Source organism: Marmota marmota, unplaced genomic scaffold (genome assembly GCF_001458135.2).
Source record: "Marmota marmota marmota unplaced genomic scaffold, marMar, whole genome shotgun sequence".
Lineage (NCBI taxonomy): Eukaryota > Metazoa > Chordata > Mammalia > Rodentia > Sciuridae > Marmota > Marmota marmota.
In genome coordinates, this window is record NW_025999968.1 from 32116105 (window position 1) to 32129941 (window position 13837).

The 13837-nt window shown below is 36.1% G+C and overlaps 1 long non-coding RNA gene across 2 annotated transcripts in view; it reads left to right on the top strand.

The window, feature by feature from the left end:
• LOC125616863 overlaps window positions 1-13837 on the top strand; it is a 138779-nt gene that overhangs the window by 97213 nt on the left and 27729 nt on the right. The window contains exon 1 of one of the 2 annotated variants that reach the window (XR_007347648.1): window positions 5560-5813. The exons of the other annotated variant lie outside the window; for it this stretch is intronic. This is a non-coding gene — a long non-coding RNA (uncharacterized LOC125616863). Of the gene's footprint in view, window positions 1-5559; window positions 5814-13837 lie in introns of those variants that run through there. 2 annotated transcript variants of the gene reach the window in all.

Consider the following 13837-nt stretch of genomic DNA (forward strand, 5'->3'; position numbering starts at 1 on the left):
TAAGAGACAGGGCTTCTGCTCACCCTTTGGGTCCCTATCAGCTGTTACCAGGTTTCTTAGTGACATTTTACATTTTAGAGCCAAGACACATGGTTTGGTGGTTTCCATCCTGATTTTACACTTCTGACTCTTATCTGGGTTAAGGCAAATGACATGTTTATACCAAGTGATTTCGCACTGACTCTTATCAGGGTTGTGGCAAGTGACTTATTTTTATCAGGCTATGCCTGATGAGTTATTGGAGGGCACTGTAGGCTTGTGCCTGGGGAGACTGCAGGTTTTTAAAAATGGAGTTGCTTAGTCTAAGGCCATCCTTACGCATACTCAAGGGCCTATCTTCCCTTGGTAGACCACTGAAATATTTCCTTATGACAGTGGTTCCAGCCATAGGGAAAACAGAAAAGCCATATCAAAGAATGTCAGGAAGTTCTGGAGGTATTATGGGAGTGGTGCCCCTGCAAATCTAAGTAGCAGAGAAGCTGAGGAAATAGCCTCAGTGGCTGCTGAGGGCAGGGACCAAAATTAGAAGTTGAAGAAGCTTGGGAGATAAGAGATGAAGTCCTAGTGATGAAGTTGTAATGTTTACTCAAGGAAGAAAGGTCATGAGGAGGTGAGGCAAGTACACAGACAGGTGGATACAAATATACAACTGTGTTTAAAACTCCTCTGCCTTCTGTCCCTCCTCCCACACACTATTGTATCATCTACCTCCTTCTTTTCACAAACTAATCACCTTCCACTCCTTTTACAACCCTTAGCTTCCTTCTCTACCTTCCTCACCACATTGTGATCTCTACCATGCCCATTCTCTAGAACTGATCTCATTGAAATTGTTAATGCCATATGTGGAAAGGGGACCACACACAATGCAGTCTGAAAACACAAAACTTTTTTTGATCACAAAGACCAATTTTCCTCTTTTGAAATGAACACTTCATTTAGCTTCCACGGTGTTATGCTTTCTGACATCCTTTCCCCCCATCCATCTTCTCTTCAGACTTTCCCCTCTTTTTTTTCCTAATTATTGGTATCCCAGTTTTTAAAAATTATTTTTTTCTTACTTCACATACTCGCCTTGAACAACTACATGTACTCTACAGATTCAAACACCGGCAGGATGCCACTGAGACCCAGATGTCTATTTGCAGGCCAGTCTCTTTCACCACCTCCTCATTCTTCTGCAGATCACCTTACCTTTCAGATCTTATTTATAAACATGTCTTTCTTCCAGAGAATGTTCCTGAATGACCACCTTACATTCGCTCTATAGTAGCTTTCCATTAAGCACTCCATTTTCATTATCATCCAAGCAAGATTGTAGTAGAGTTTTAATAATCTGTCTTTCCTACGATCTACAGATTCTATTAAAGCAGAAATTTTGTCAGTTTCACTCAATGTTTTTCCATAAGTTGAGGCAGTTCCCAACTCATAGGAGGTCTGGAAGTTAGGATACAAGATATACATGGACCTATGTAATATACTTTGCACAATTATGAACATGTACATAAATTAATCAATTGAACAAGTATCAATATTCATGCATCATAAAGTCATATAAAAATAATGGCCTGCATAGATATTTCTGCCAGATACATGCTCTTGGATAATCTTTTTTTTAAAAAAAATAGTTTTTATTTTATTTTTTTTTTACACTGGAGCACAACTTTTCATGCATCTGGTTGTACATGATATAGAGTTATACCATTTGTGCATTCGTATCCATACATAGGGGTAATAATGTCCATATCATTCAATCCTTTCCACCCCCTTACACTCCCCCTCCCTGAGTAATATTTTGTTTTTCAGAATTTCACACTAAAAATAACAGTACTTATTGGAAAAAAAATAGAAGGCAGAAATTTAAATTCCTATATAATTTTAATACGGTATTAACTATTGTTTGAATATCTGGAAATACAACACAAACAGCAAAGGCAGACAGCTCAATGTGGCTGGTGTTCCCCTCAGGGGATGTATTTTTTTAAATTGCCATAACAATAGATTGGAAATGCTGATTTCTGGGTACTCAGATGATGCAGACACAGTTGAGCTCTGAGCCAGAGAGGCTGACATTTAGGGGTCACCAGAGGAAGAGAGACAGCTGTGGAGCTGACAGCTATGCAAAACCAGGCAGCTAGCACCTCTGAAGAGCCCCCACATGAAGTTCTCATTTTACTTTTCTTAAAGCAGTGTTAAAAGGGTTTCTATCATTGTAGCCACTGCACTGAGGGCTTTTCTCTCTCTTGATGAAAGTTATAATTCTATTCTATTCTTTTTCCTAGAAAAAAAAAAGCACATGTGAACTTCCATTATCTCCTAGTTTTGGGTAGTAGGTAATCAGTGCTAGAGTGTTGGAGAAATACATGCAGCAGAACAGACTGTATTTTCATACCGGACAAGTGGTATTGGAATTGCATTCCCTTAACACTACCATTCCCACAGTCATTTCAGAAGGAAAAAAAAAAGAAGTAAAAAATTTGAAAAAGTGCTAATTCTTCCTTATCCATAGTGGAATAATATGTGCTTTAATAGAAGTTTATTTAAAAAAAAAATGCTTTGGCAGGGTGTGGCCTCTGTGTGTATGTGTGTGTTTGTTTATCTGGGAATAATAAAGGACGCAGGATCACTTTGAGTATTGTTGAATAAGAGATATATTTTAGGAGTAAGATGGCACACAACCATAGAAGACACTCGGGAAATAAAGGTCTGAAAGGAGAATTGTAGAATCAAAGAGAAATCAACCCTCAGGACCGCAAAACCACCGATGAGAGCAGGCAGATTGCAGTAGGCAAAGGGATCTGGGAATGTTGGTCCCTCTAGCTTCTTTGGAGAAGAATCTGGAAGTCTGCTGCTCCACACACTGTGAGGGGCCTGTGATTCCATCGGCAGAGCTGGCAGTTGGGTAACTGTATGAGAAACTGGAAGATCAAGGATAAGCTGGAGCCTGCCAGCACTTCTGCTACTGTTTGTTTTCATGCCCTACTGTAATGACCTCTGGAGAAGAATGGCTGTATCTTTAATCTGCCTTCCAAATGATGTGGAGATTTTTCTTGTGGCAGATTCTACCCTGGAGTCATACAGGTGAAGGGATTCTTGGAAAGGGGATAGGTAGTCACAGTTTAGGCAAGTTAACATAGAAAGTAAACTCAGTAAGTCACATGTATCAAATTGTGGAGAACTTCAAAGGCTAGAATTCAAAAATCACTTTGTTTTCTAAAGGGAGAATGCCCTGCCGCCATCTTTGTTTCTGGAACATGATTTTGTAGCGGTAGGAAGAACTGGACTGATGAGAGACTGGGAGTTTTGGAGTTCAGTTATGAATCCCTAGAATAAGATGTGAGAGTGTGAAAATGTTTTGTAAAGCTAAACCAAGAGCATGACGTTGGAAGTAAAGAGAAAACATTTTTTAAAAAAAGATTTTCTAGTACATTTTGATCAAAACAATTATTTGAGTCTATGAAAGTAGCCTTTTGTTCTCTATGAACTAGAAGTGAAAGTAACCTTAGATAATCCTGTTTCCAAAGAAGCCACACATCTGTGGATCTTTGATCTTGCAGATCTCATAAGAGAGATACATGATATTTGCATGTATCATTGTACTCAGGACTGGATTCTGATATTATATCACCAGTGAATATATATGAATTATGTGCACATGCCCTCTTTCCTTACTCAATTTGTAACATGTATCACCACATGACCTTATATATTCATTATGTTTTAAAATTTTTATTTGGGTGTCTATTCCACATACATGCAATTCCATGAGGACAGAGACATGTTCTTCTTTGTTTATTGTTGTATCTGTGACCTTTGAAAAAACATGAATGGGCCATGTGAACTTGGACATCAGTAGTGCTAGAATATCAATAATGGAATTCACAATAGGATTGGGTCTTGAAACATCACCATTTGCCACAGCGTGGCTGGGCACAACTCAGGAGCCACTTGTCAAAAGAAAGGAGCTTTATTTTTAGAACACACACACCACACCATACAGCTCCTCAGGAAAAACCCTCAGAGCCCAACTGCCACCACCGGCTTCCCACAAGCCTCTCAACCTCCCCCCTCCTCCTGCTCTTGAGGCCGATTGGCTGGGTCACATGGGCAGAGCCAAAAATGTCCCCCAATGAGCAGCTCCATGGTCTGAAAGGGCGGGGAAACAGCCCAATGAGCATCACCACAGAGGAGCCAATCAGTTGGCAGCTAGAAGTTTGCTGGGGCCGCTGTGAGCCAATCATCAGCTGGCAGCTGGAAGTTTGCTGGGTCCCCTTCTATGTGGCTCTCAACATCTCCCCCTCTCTGTTTAAACAACAAGCATGTGGCTTAGGGACCGTGCCTGCCTTAGGTTGTCCAATAGTACATATGGTCCTTACCCATCATTGGATGAGCTGACCTCAAGGCGTCAGCCTCCTCTCTTAGGTTGGAACCATTGCAATTGGATCTTACCCGTCATTGACTACCGGTCCAGCATACAGCCACACCTGTGGATAGGTCATTGTACCAGAGGCGGGGTGGTGAGGTTCTTTGCCTCACCTCTGGAAGTTTGCTGGCAGCTGGAAGTTTGCTGGGGCCCCTTCTTCTGTGGCTCTCAACAACCATTAGAGGTCCTGATCTGATAGTAAAGGCAGAGTTGTACCCTTTCTGATAGGATCAGTCTTTGAAATTTATATATTTTAGGTCAATTTTGTTAAGATTCTGAATTGTAGGGATATTCATAGTGGATGTTTCCATCTGGGTCAATAGATGACATCATCTAATGCCTGATAGTGAGGATGGCAGGGCCCAGCCATATCTTATTCCAAATGTATACCTAGAGGATCTAGAAATGCAACCAGTTCATATTCCAAATTGATAGAATGCTAAGGTGAGTTTCAACTCTTCCCACTGTTGGGGTTAGACTTCTAATTCTTTTCCAGGTATAAGATTATCTGAGACTGATGGCGTTGATGGAAAATCTTCCATAACTATTGTTAGATAAGGATGAACTAGTTGGGGAATGACAAAATAGCATAAAGTGATTGCTTGAAAAGTTAAAATTACTCAATAAGCCTTCTGTAAGTAGGGTTTGCACCTGAACACTCTAACTCCTGCAGTTATGAGGCCATGACTACACATGGTAGGGGGCTATGTAGTTAGATGATGGAACTTGGCTTAAGGATAGGGTGTACAGGTTCTACTGATGTGCTGAATGGACGTTCGGGAACACTTAGTGGGCCTAACAAGGACCTGAAAGAGACAATGGAAGATGGCACACCATAGGAAGACTTGGGAGGATTCTCAAAACAGTCTCACAATGTTTGTGTTTGAACCTAAAAATAACATGAAATAGCAGTACTATCTGTATTTCTTCTCAGGATTAGGGGATTGAAATGAGATTGGGATCTTCTAAGCAGGATATTGCTTTGGGCATTGAAAGCCAGAAGGAAAAAGGCAAAAAAAGACTCTTGGATGGAATACTAAGATGACCTAATTAAATGCCAGCTCCAGTGCCTTGAGTAAAGATTTGCAAATCAATGCTGGGCAGTGTTGTCCAGAATGAAAACTGACTGAGTATGATTAAAGGTGCCATGGGAAATGATAGGAACAAAACTTTAGAGTGCTGGCTGTGTGTTTTCATGTGCTGGCAGAAGTGTGGTGTCTTGGGGTGCATATGTGGGTTTGGGTGAGCATTGAATTGTATTAAGACCGAGGACAATACTATAATTCTTTAGCCCACTATGAATTCAGCTATGTTGCAGACTGCCATTTAGTCTGCTACTTAACTTTCCGAAAACAGCCTAGTGCTGCAGAAATGGGACATCTATATTAAGGTACAATTACTTGATTCATCTCAAAGAATTGCATATGCATGCATGTATGAGTGTGCATGTGTGTGTGTGTGTGTGTGTGTGTGTGTGTGTGTGTGAGAGAGAGAGAGAGAGAGAGAGAGAGAGAGAGAGAGAATATGATGTGAATTTCGCAGGATTCCAAGCTTTGGAGAAGGATCCATTGATCCTGATATTCTCTGCTTCTCCTTCATGCTAAAGGTGTTCCATGTCTCCAGGATATTGTTGAGGTTATAATGATCCTCTGCAGTAGCTTTAGTTGGCCATTTGTAAGTGTCAGAACCAGGGTCCTCAGAATTATAATAAGCAAAGTTTCCGACCAGATAACTCTGCTGGTATGTTCATTAGTCTTTTAGTGAGCGGGTAAATTTTTTATGATCAAGATGTGTATCAGTGCTGCTGTCCTGTTTAATTATAGAGACACGAAATAGGCAGACACACTGATGCGGTATTCAAGTTAGCAGGAAAAAAAAGTAGGGGAATTATTACAGACGTCTGGATGGTGTCCTCAGTTCCCCCTTAGCTATTGAATCTCAGCTGTCTGCAATCAAGATCTGAGTCACAAAATGGCTTGCATTGTGCTGCTATTTCAGTTTGACAGACTGTCTTTCAGCATGAAAATTGTGAACAATTCACCAGGTTTTAAAATTTCTGTATGAAAAACATTTAAATGCTGCTAGAACTTTAGCTATAATAGCACTAAGTATAATTCTACAAAAATATTTTAATAATTGTATGAATATTCAGTAAAACCTCATTAAGTTGGAAAGTAAGGTGCAAACTCCCCTACCACAAGCAGATTTTAAATGAACTGTATTCAGATAAACCAATAATTTTATCAAAGGAAAGTAGGGCAATTACTTTGCATAATATACAATTTGGAAAAAAAATACCCGATTAATTAGGCATTTCAGCAAACAGCAGATATTTTGAACCACTTCTGCTGAGAAAGTTTTACTTAGTTCTCATTTTTCCTAACTGATACAAATATTCAAATCTGCAAATGTTTATGTTTACTAGTGTTGATGTTTCCATGTGGTTTCATCTCTGGATTTGTATATTTCTCTCATTGGCACACATAGCTACACACATGTGAAATGCAGGATATATTGGCTATGTGCATAGGGATATTTGTCCTGATTCTTTGTATCAATTTTTAAAATGTTCTTGCCTCGTTTCTTATAGAAATCATTTTGGGGACATGTATTAGAGGAGCCCCAGGTGCTTGGGGGAATATAGGCTCCTTATCATATCATTCAAATTAGATATTATTTTATGAAACCTTCTGAAAAAGATTTACAAATGTGATTTAAAAGAGCACTGGAGTGATGGTCAATTCAGACAATAAGCTCTTTAGACTTCCTGACCAGAGAAGTCCAACAGAAAGAGTAATTTAACATTATCCTGATCTGACCCTAATGGAATTTTCTTCCCATGTCTTCTCTTTGTTTTTCAACCTAGTCACTAAAAGGAGGCCAAAATGGACTCTTTAATTGTTTTCACTTTTTTTTTTTTTTTTTTTTTTTTTTAGTACTTCAAACAGTTTGAAAATTATAGTCCTTTTATTTGAGGTTTTTCTTATCTTGCTCATCCTGCCAAGTAGTATTTTTTGGTTTGTGAACTCTCTTACCTACTCAAGGGTGGTTGAAATAAATCTAAAGTTGTCTCACTCAGGAATTATCTAAAGTAAATAAATAAATAAGCAAGACTAATAATTAGGCAGCTCATTGAATAGGCTGTTGAACCAGCTAAAGTGGGAAAGAAATTATTCAAGTTCTAAACCTTTCTACTTGCAAATTAGCCAAAATCAATTGCTTTTTAAACATTGCATCACCTTAATTGATTTTAGGATGGATAGCACTTTGCTGTTCACATTTATGGTGAGCCGTGAAGGACTTGGCAATGGGTATCTTTTCTATTGTGGTCTGTGTTAAACTTTTTAAAATAGTTGTGCTTCTTAATGTGGAATGAACTTTATAGAAGAATGTAGTCTAGTTTTTCTTTTCTTGTGTTTTTTTTTTTTTTGAGGTTGAAATACAGTTTGAAGATTTCATTTTGCATATAACATATTTATCCATCTTTACAATCCCTAACAGGTTTTAACTAATTCCTTCCAGCCAGTGGTAATATTTTTATGCTGGAAATGAATATTGATATGATAAAAACCAGATATAAGTAAATGAGTTAAAACCTAAAATTTATTTGACTCTCTGTTGATAAAGATGAGGATCACAGGCTTCAGAAACAAAAGAGGGACATTTGAACACTCATTTTGAAACCATATTTTTAACTTTGGACAAGATTTAGTACCCCCCCACTTTGCATCTTCTTTTATTATTTTTTTTCTTATCTATTGTTTTAAAGTTTAAATTAGAAAATGTGAACCAGCCTAATAGTACTAGGAACAAAAACTGCAAACGATAAATTCTGGTTTTCTTCCTTAAATGCAAACGAGGACACTTAGTAATTTAGGTGATTAATTAATTATTCGCTTAATGGCTCCTTGTGCTTTTCTCCTTTCCAATACCTTTTCTTACTTCTGTACACTCCATTTCTCTAGAAAGCATGGAATTTATCTCCAACCATACTGCCTCAGACATGTATTGAAACCAGGAAGTTAGGGATTATACATTACACCAGCAGAAAAGAAGTGGTAATTACCATGGCTACAATTGATGGGAATGTCAGATAATATTGCCTAAACATGTGGACTCATATTTTATATTTTGGGCACATATAAAATACATATTGATTTACTAGAGTTGGGAATCTTTGTGGAGTTAAGGACATTTAATGGTTATTTTGCTAGAATGTTTCATTGAAAATGTACATTTTATACCAATAAAAGCAGAATAAGAAGTTAGGCTTACCACAATTTCAAATATGTTCCATCATTTCTAATGATTACTCACTTATAAATATTGATAATCCAGCTTATTTTAAAATACACTCTCTTGGTTGAGCTAGAATTTTAGTTTGTAAAAATTGGCTAGAAACAAACATTGGTAATTAGTTTCTAGTTTGCATAAGCCCTTCCTTCACAAATATTTGCTCTTTTAAAGAGTTAGCAATGAGTGTTTGCATATGTACAAGGATTTGTGGGCAGTAACAGTGAAACTCATTATGACTTTGGTAACTGCTATCATGTATTTTACATAGGCTTCAATTTGATCAGATCCACTTGCATCAACCTATCTCATAATAATTCAAATTTGGCATCTCTGAGAGCCAGTTAATTTTCTTTAAAAAAACATGTTTTTACTAATCTTATGTGTTCCCAGAGAGCTCTTATTTTCTCTTGTCATAATAGCTTATAAAAAGTTTAATTTGCAATCTTTGATAAAGACTTTTTTCTGTCTACATACACTTCTATTTGTTTATTAATAAAAAACACATCAATTGGAAATAGTTTCTGTTTCAGGAAGTCTTTTTTTTTTTTTTTTTTTTTTTTGGGGATTGATCCAGGGGTTTAACNCCTTGATGGCATTTTTTTTTTTTTTTTTTTGATACTGGGAATTGAACCCAGGGGCACTCTACCACTGAGTTACACACCAGCCCAATTTTTTATTTTGAAACAGGGTCTTGCTAATTTGCCCAGGGTGGCCTGGAACTAGTCACTGGAACTTGTCATTACAAGAGTGAGATACCATGTCTTTTAGACACATTCTTTTAGAGTCCAGGGGTTAGGCCCTAGTCAGAGCTTTAAAAATTCACACTTAGGTGGGGCAAGACTAAATCAGATGATCTTACTTCAACACAAACTAATCCATAGAAAATTGTATGAGGTGAGGCATATTGAACATAAGGGCTAACTCAGATTAAAAGGTTAGAATTTTTAATGCTATAAAGTTTTATTTTATCATTGTTCACTGAAATCTTTCTGTTTCATAATGATAGAATACATTAAGACAATATTACATTTATTAAAAAGTAAATGAATAGTTGGGGGTGTGAAAATTTCTTTTTAACTGCTAGGCATTCAAAATTAGAACAATAAGTTTAGAAATCTCTGATCTAGACAGTCTTTGCTATTTTGTATTATTTACTACATTCTCAGTCCATGGAAGACTGATGGCCAAACAGAGATTCTATCCTGCATTTTTATACAAAAGGTCTCTGGGGTACTCTGGCATCCTGGCACCCAACATTCTCCCTCAGATAGCACAAGCTGGGTTCAGTATTTTCTAACCTGCACTCCCCACTCATTTTTTTTCCCTTCAAAAGGGATCTGGTATATAAAAATAGTGTAAAAGCAAAGGTGATAGTGGGGTGAAATAGTTTTTGCCAGTAGAATTTGTGTCTGAACACCCCATGCACATCCGTTCTTTTCTTTTGAACTTAGTTGTGTTTTATCAAATCATCCAAGATTATATTTTTGCCTCAATGGCAACTATACGCCCTATAAATTGGGGTTCACAGTGTCAGAGAAGCATGATGGGCAGGACAATACTTAGATTTTTGATCGCTGATGTTTCTTTGTCATATTTAGACTAGCTTTGCTCTGTTAGTTCAATCATAGCCTCTACTATCTGAGCAGGTATTGCTTTCCCAATATGGGATGCCCATTCTTAGCTTAGCTAAAATAAACTTTCGTGACCTCACAAGAATAGATGCATGTCACCTCCATGCGGTCACATAATACTCTGAACTTACCTTCATAATAAGCAATTCTTCTTTTTCATTTTTTTCTTGACTTTTCTTTAGTTTTATTTTTAGTATTTAGACTTTAATACATTTGAAATTTGTCTTACTAACTTTATTCAAGTATACACATACAATGTGATGTTCATGTTTAAATTACATAATTTGATAAGCTTTGGCATATCTTTATACCCATGAAACCACTATCTTAATCAAGATATGTGTCCTATGGCTGGGGCCTGCCACAAAACTGAGGAAGTACATAGACTCCTACCCCCTGTTCACCCAGATGCTGGCAATAAGGCTAGAAAGATTTCAGACAGGTCACTCAGAGTAACAGGCATGAGTTTATTAGAAACAATAGGAAAAAGAAAAGGCAACATTCTCAAGGGAGTAAGTGCATACTCTCAAAAAGGAGAGGGATGCTGTGCCCTTTCTGCCCTCCAGTTTTATTGGGGGTTCCAACAAAGTAGAAAGTTTCCAGACAGTCCCACCCAGGTCCAGGTATTGACATTTGACTGACAGTAGGATGACATCAAACTTTCAAGATACCATGTTCATGACAACTTGAGGTCACTTGAGCCCATGCCAACTGGTTCTAACTGGAAACTGCTCTTACAGATTTTATGAGTAGAGGAATTTATCTTTACTTCTCTGAGTGCTAAGATCTTCTCTGTGTGAAGATCACAAAAGTACCACCTTTCTGGGTAACTTGTGACCTTTTTTGGCACTTCAGCCCTGCAAGTAACAGGTAGTTTACTGAGGAATGTAACGTATCCTGTTGACTTAAGCCAGGAAGGGCTGCAGATAAATTTTTGCTTTTTTTTTTTTTTTCTTTTAAAAAAAGGAAGCATGTGGGGGTCAGCACCACCAATTTGTAGAATTATTTCCTTAACCTCATATTCCCACCACCCACATCTGTCTGTTCCCTATCAATATTGAGCATGGTCACCAACTCCAAAAGGCCCCTCAGTATCTTTATAATCCCTGTTTCATGCACCTTCTCTTCATCTCTGGCAACAAGTGACCTGATTTCTGTCATCAGATAATTTCCCATTTTATAGAATTTTATATTAATGTGATCAGATAATATTTATTTTTATAATACAATATAATGTTTCAGTCAATGACTAAAAATATACTACATTTATAATAGTGTCCCATAAGATTATAATGGAGCTCAACAATTTCTATTGCCTAGTGACACTGCAGAAATTATAATGTTGTATCGCAATGAATCCTAACCTACTCATGGTGGTGCTAGTATAAACAAACACACTGAACTGACAGTTGTAAAAAGTATAGCACATATAATTATGAGCAGTACATAATGTTTGATAATTACATATGAAAATGTTACTGGTTTATGAATTTCATATACTATATTTTTATTGTTCTTTTAGAACATACTCCTGATTTTAAAAAAAATAATTTTCTATAAAGTTATACTTCATTTTCCACTGTCAGCAGCTTCATGCATCTCATATTTTTTTAATCTATCAATTGAATCAGAGACTATGTTCAGTGACTGACCTATAAAGTAAAAGTTCCCTTTAAGTTTAGTCTCTGGTGCTCATCTTATGATGAAATCATCTAACACTTCATTTTCAGAATGTATCTCCATCATTAAGTGGCACATATCTATTTATTTTTCTGGCTTTTTCACTTGGCATAATTATTTTGAGACTTACCAATATTGTTATATGAATCAATGGTTTCTTTATATTTTAAAGTAATGCTCCTTTGTATGGAAATACCATGATATTTAGCCATTCACCTGATGGTTGTTTCCAAAGTTTGGCTATGGACAAAGACGGAAATAAATATTTATGTATAAATTTTATTTATGGTATTATTTTATTATATTGTAATTAGAATATTTAACATTACATTATCATCTTAAACATATTTAAGTGCATAATATTGTACTTTTTACCAGAGAAATAATGTTATACCTCAGATCTCTAGAATTTATTCATCTTCCATAATTGAGAGTATGTTTCAAATTTTCATTTCTTTTGGAAGAATTCCTAAGAGTTTGAACAAATGTATAATAACATAGGTGTATAATTAACTTTAAAACATTTTTCTAAACTCATTTTGAGAGTAATTTTATCATCTTTGATTTCCATCAGCAGTATATGAGTTTTAGTTGATATGCAAATAATTTCTCCCTGACTGTGATTTGTATTTTATTCTGTTAACAGTAGCTGTTAAAGAACAGAAGTTCTTAAGATTGTGGAAGTTCAATTAATCATATTTTAATGGATAGTGACTTCAGTGAAAGTTTTTTGCACCTTATTCAAAAATCAATGGACCATACATACCTTCTATTTTTGTCTATCTTTAGACCACTAACATACTGTTTTAAGCCTTTTAACAACTCTTATGCTTCCTCGTGTATTATTAACTCCATAATTCATTACTATTTTTGCCTTAATCAGTCCTTGATCTTTTACAGCTTTAAATAATAAGAAATGTCACATATCTCACCACTAATTATCATTTTCAGTTCTCTTTATTCTTGTAGACAGTGCCTTTTGAAGGTCAAGACTTAATTTTCTTCAAGTTTAATTAATCTTTTTCCTTAATGGATCATGATTTTGGTTTTATGCTAAAGATTCTATGGGTACATCTATTCTTCCATCTAGTATCTTTTTCATGCTGGATATTGAATTTCCTTTGGTTTCAATTTCTTTCAATTTTTGTATGTCTGAAAAACAAAAAAAAAATTCAACTTTGTTTTCTAAAAATATTTTTGCTGAGATTGAATTTCAGGGCATGGGGGGGTATTTTGTTGTTTTGTTGCTTTTTTTTAAAAAAAAATACTTCAATGATATTTTATCTGTTCCTTTTTGGTTTGTTTCCAACAAGAAATTTTCAGTCATCTTTATTATTTTAATTTTCCTGTGCACACTGTATGTTCTTTCTCTGGTTGCTTTTTAGGTCTTCTTTTTATCACTGGTATTAAGAAATGGATTAAGATGGCTTTAGTGTAGGTTTTTATAATTTAATTTTAGGTTTCTTGTGATTGGAGTTCCCTGAGCCCCTTAAATCTATGGTTTTGTAGATTCCATTTAGTTTGGAATAGTTTTGATCATTATTTCTTCATATATATTATTGGTCTCCCTATGCTCCTCTCCTACTTCATTGACTTTGATTATGCATACATTAATTAAGACTCTTGAATTTGTCCCACAGCTCATTGATGCTCTGTTATTTTTTTCAGTCTTTTTTCTGCCTTTCATATGGAATAATTATTATTGATAATTGCCAAATATTCAAGTTTACTGATTTTTTTTGCAATGTCTGATCTGCTATTCATCCTATCCAGCACATTTTGTTCCTCCAGACATTTTTAGAAATTT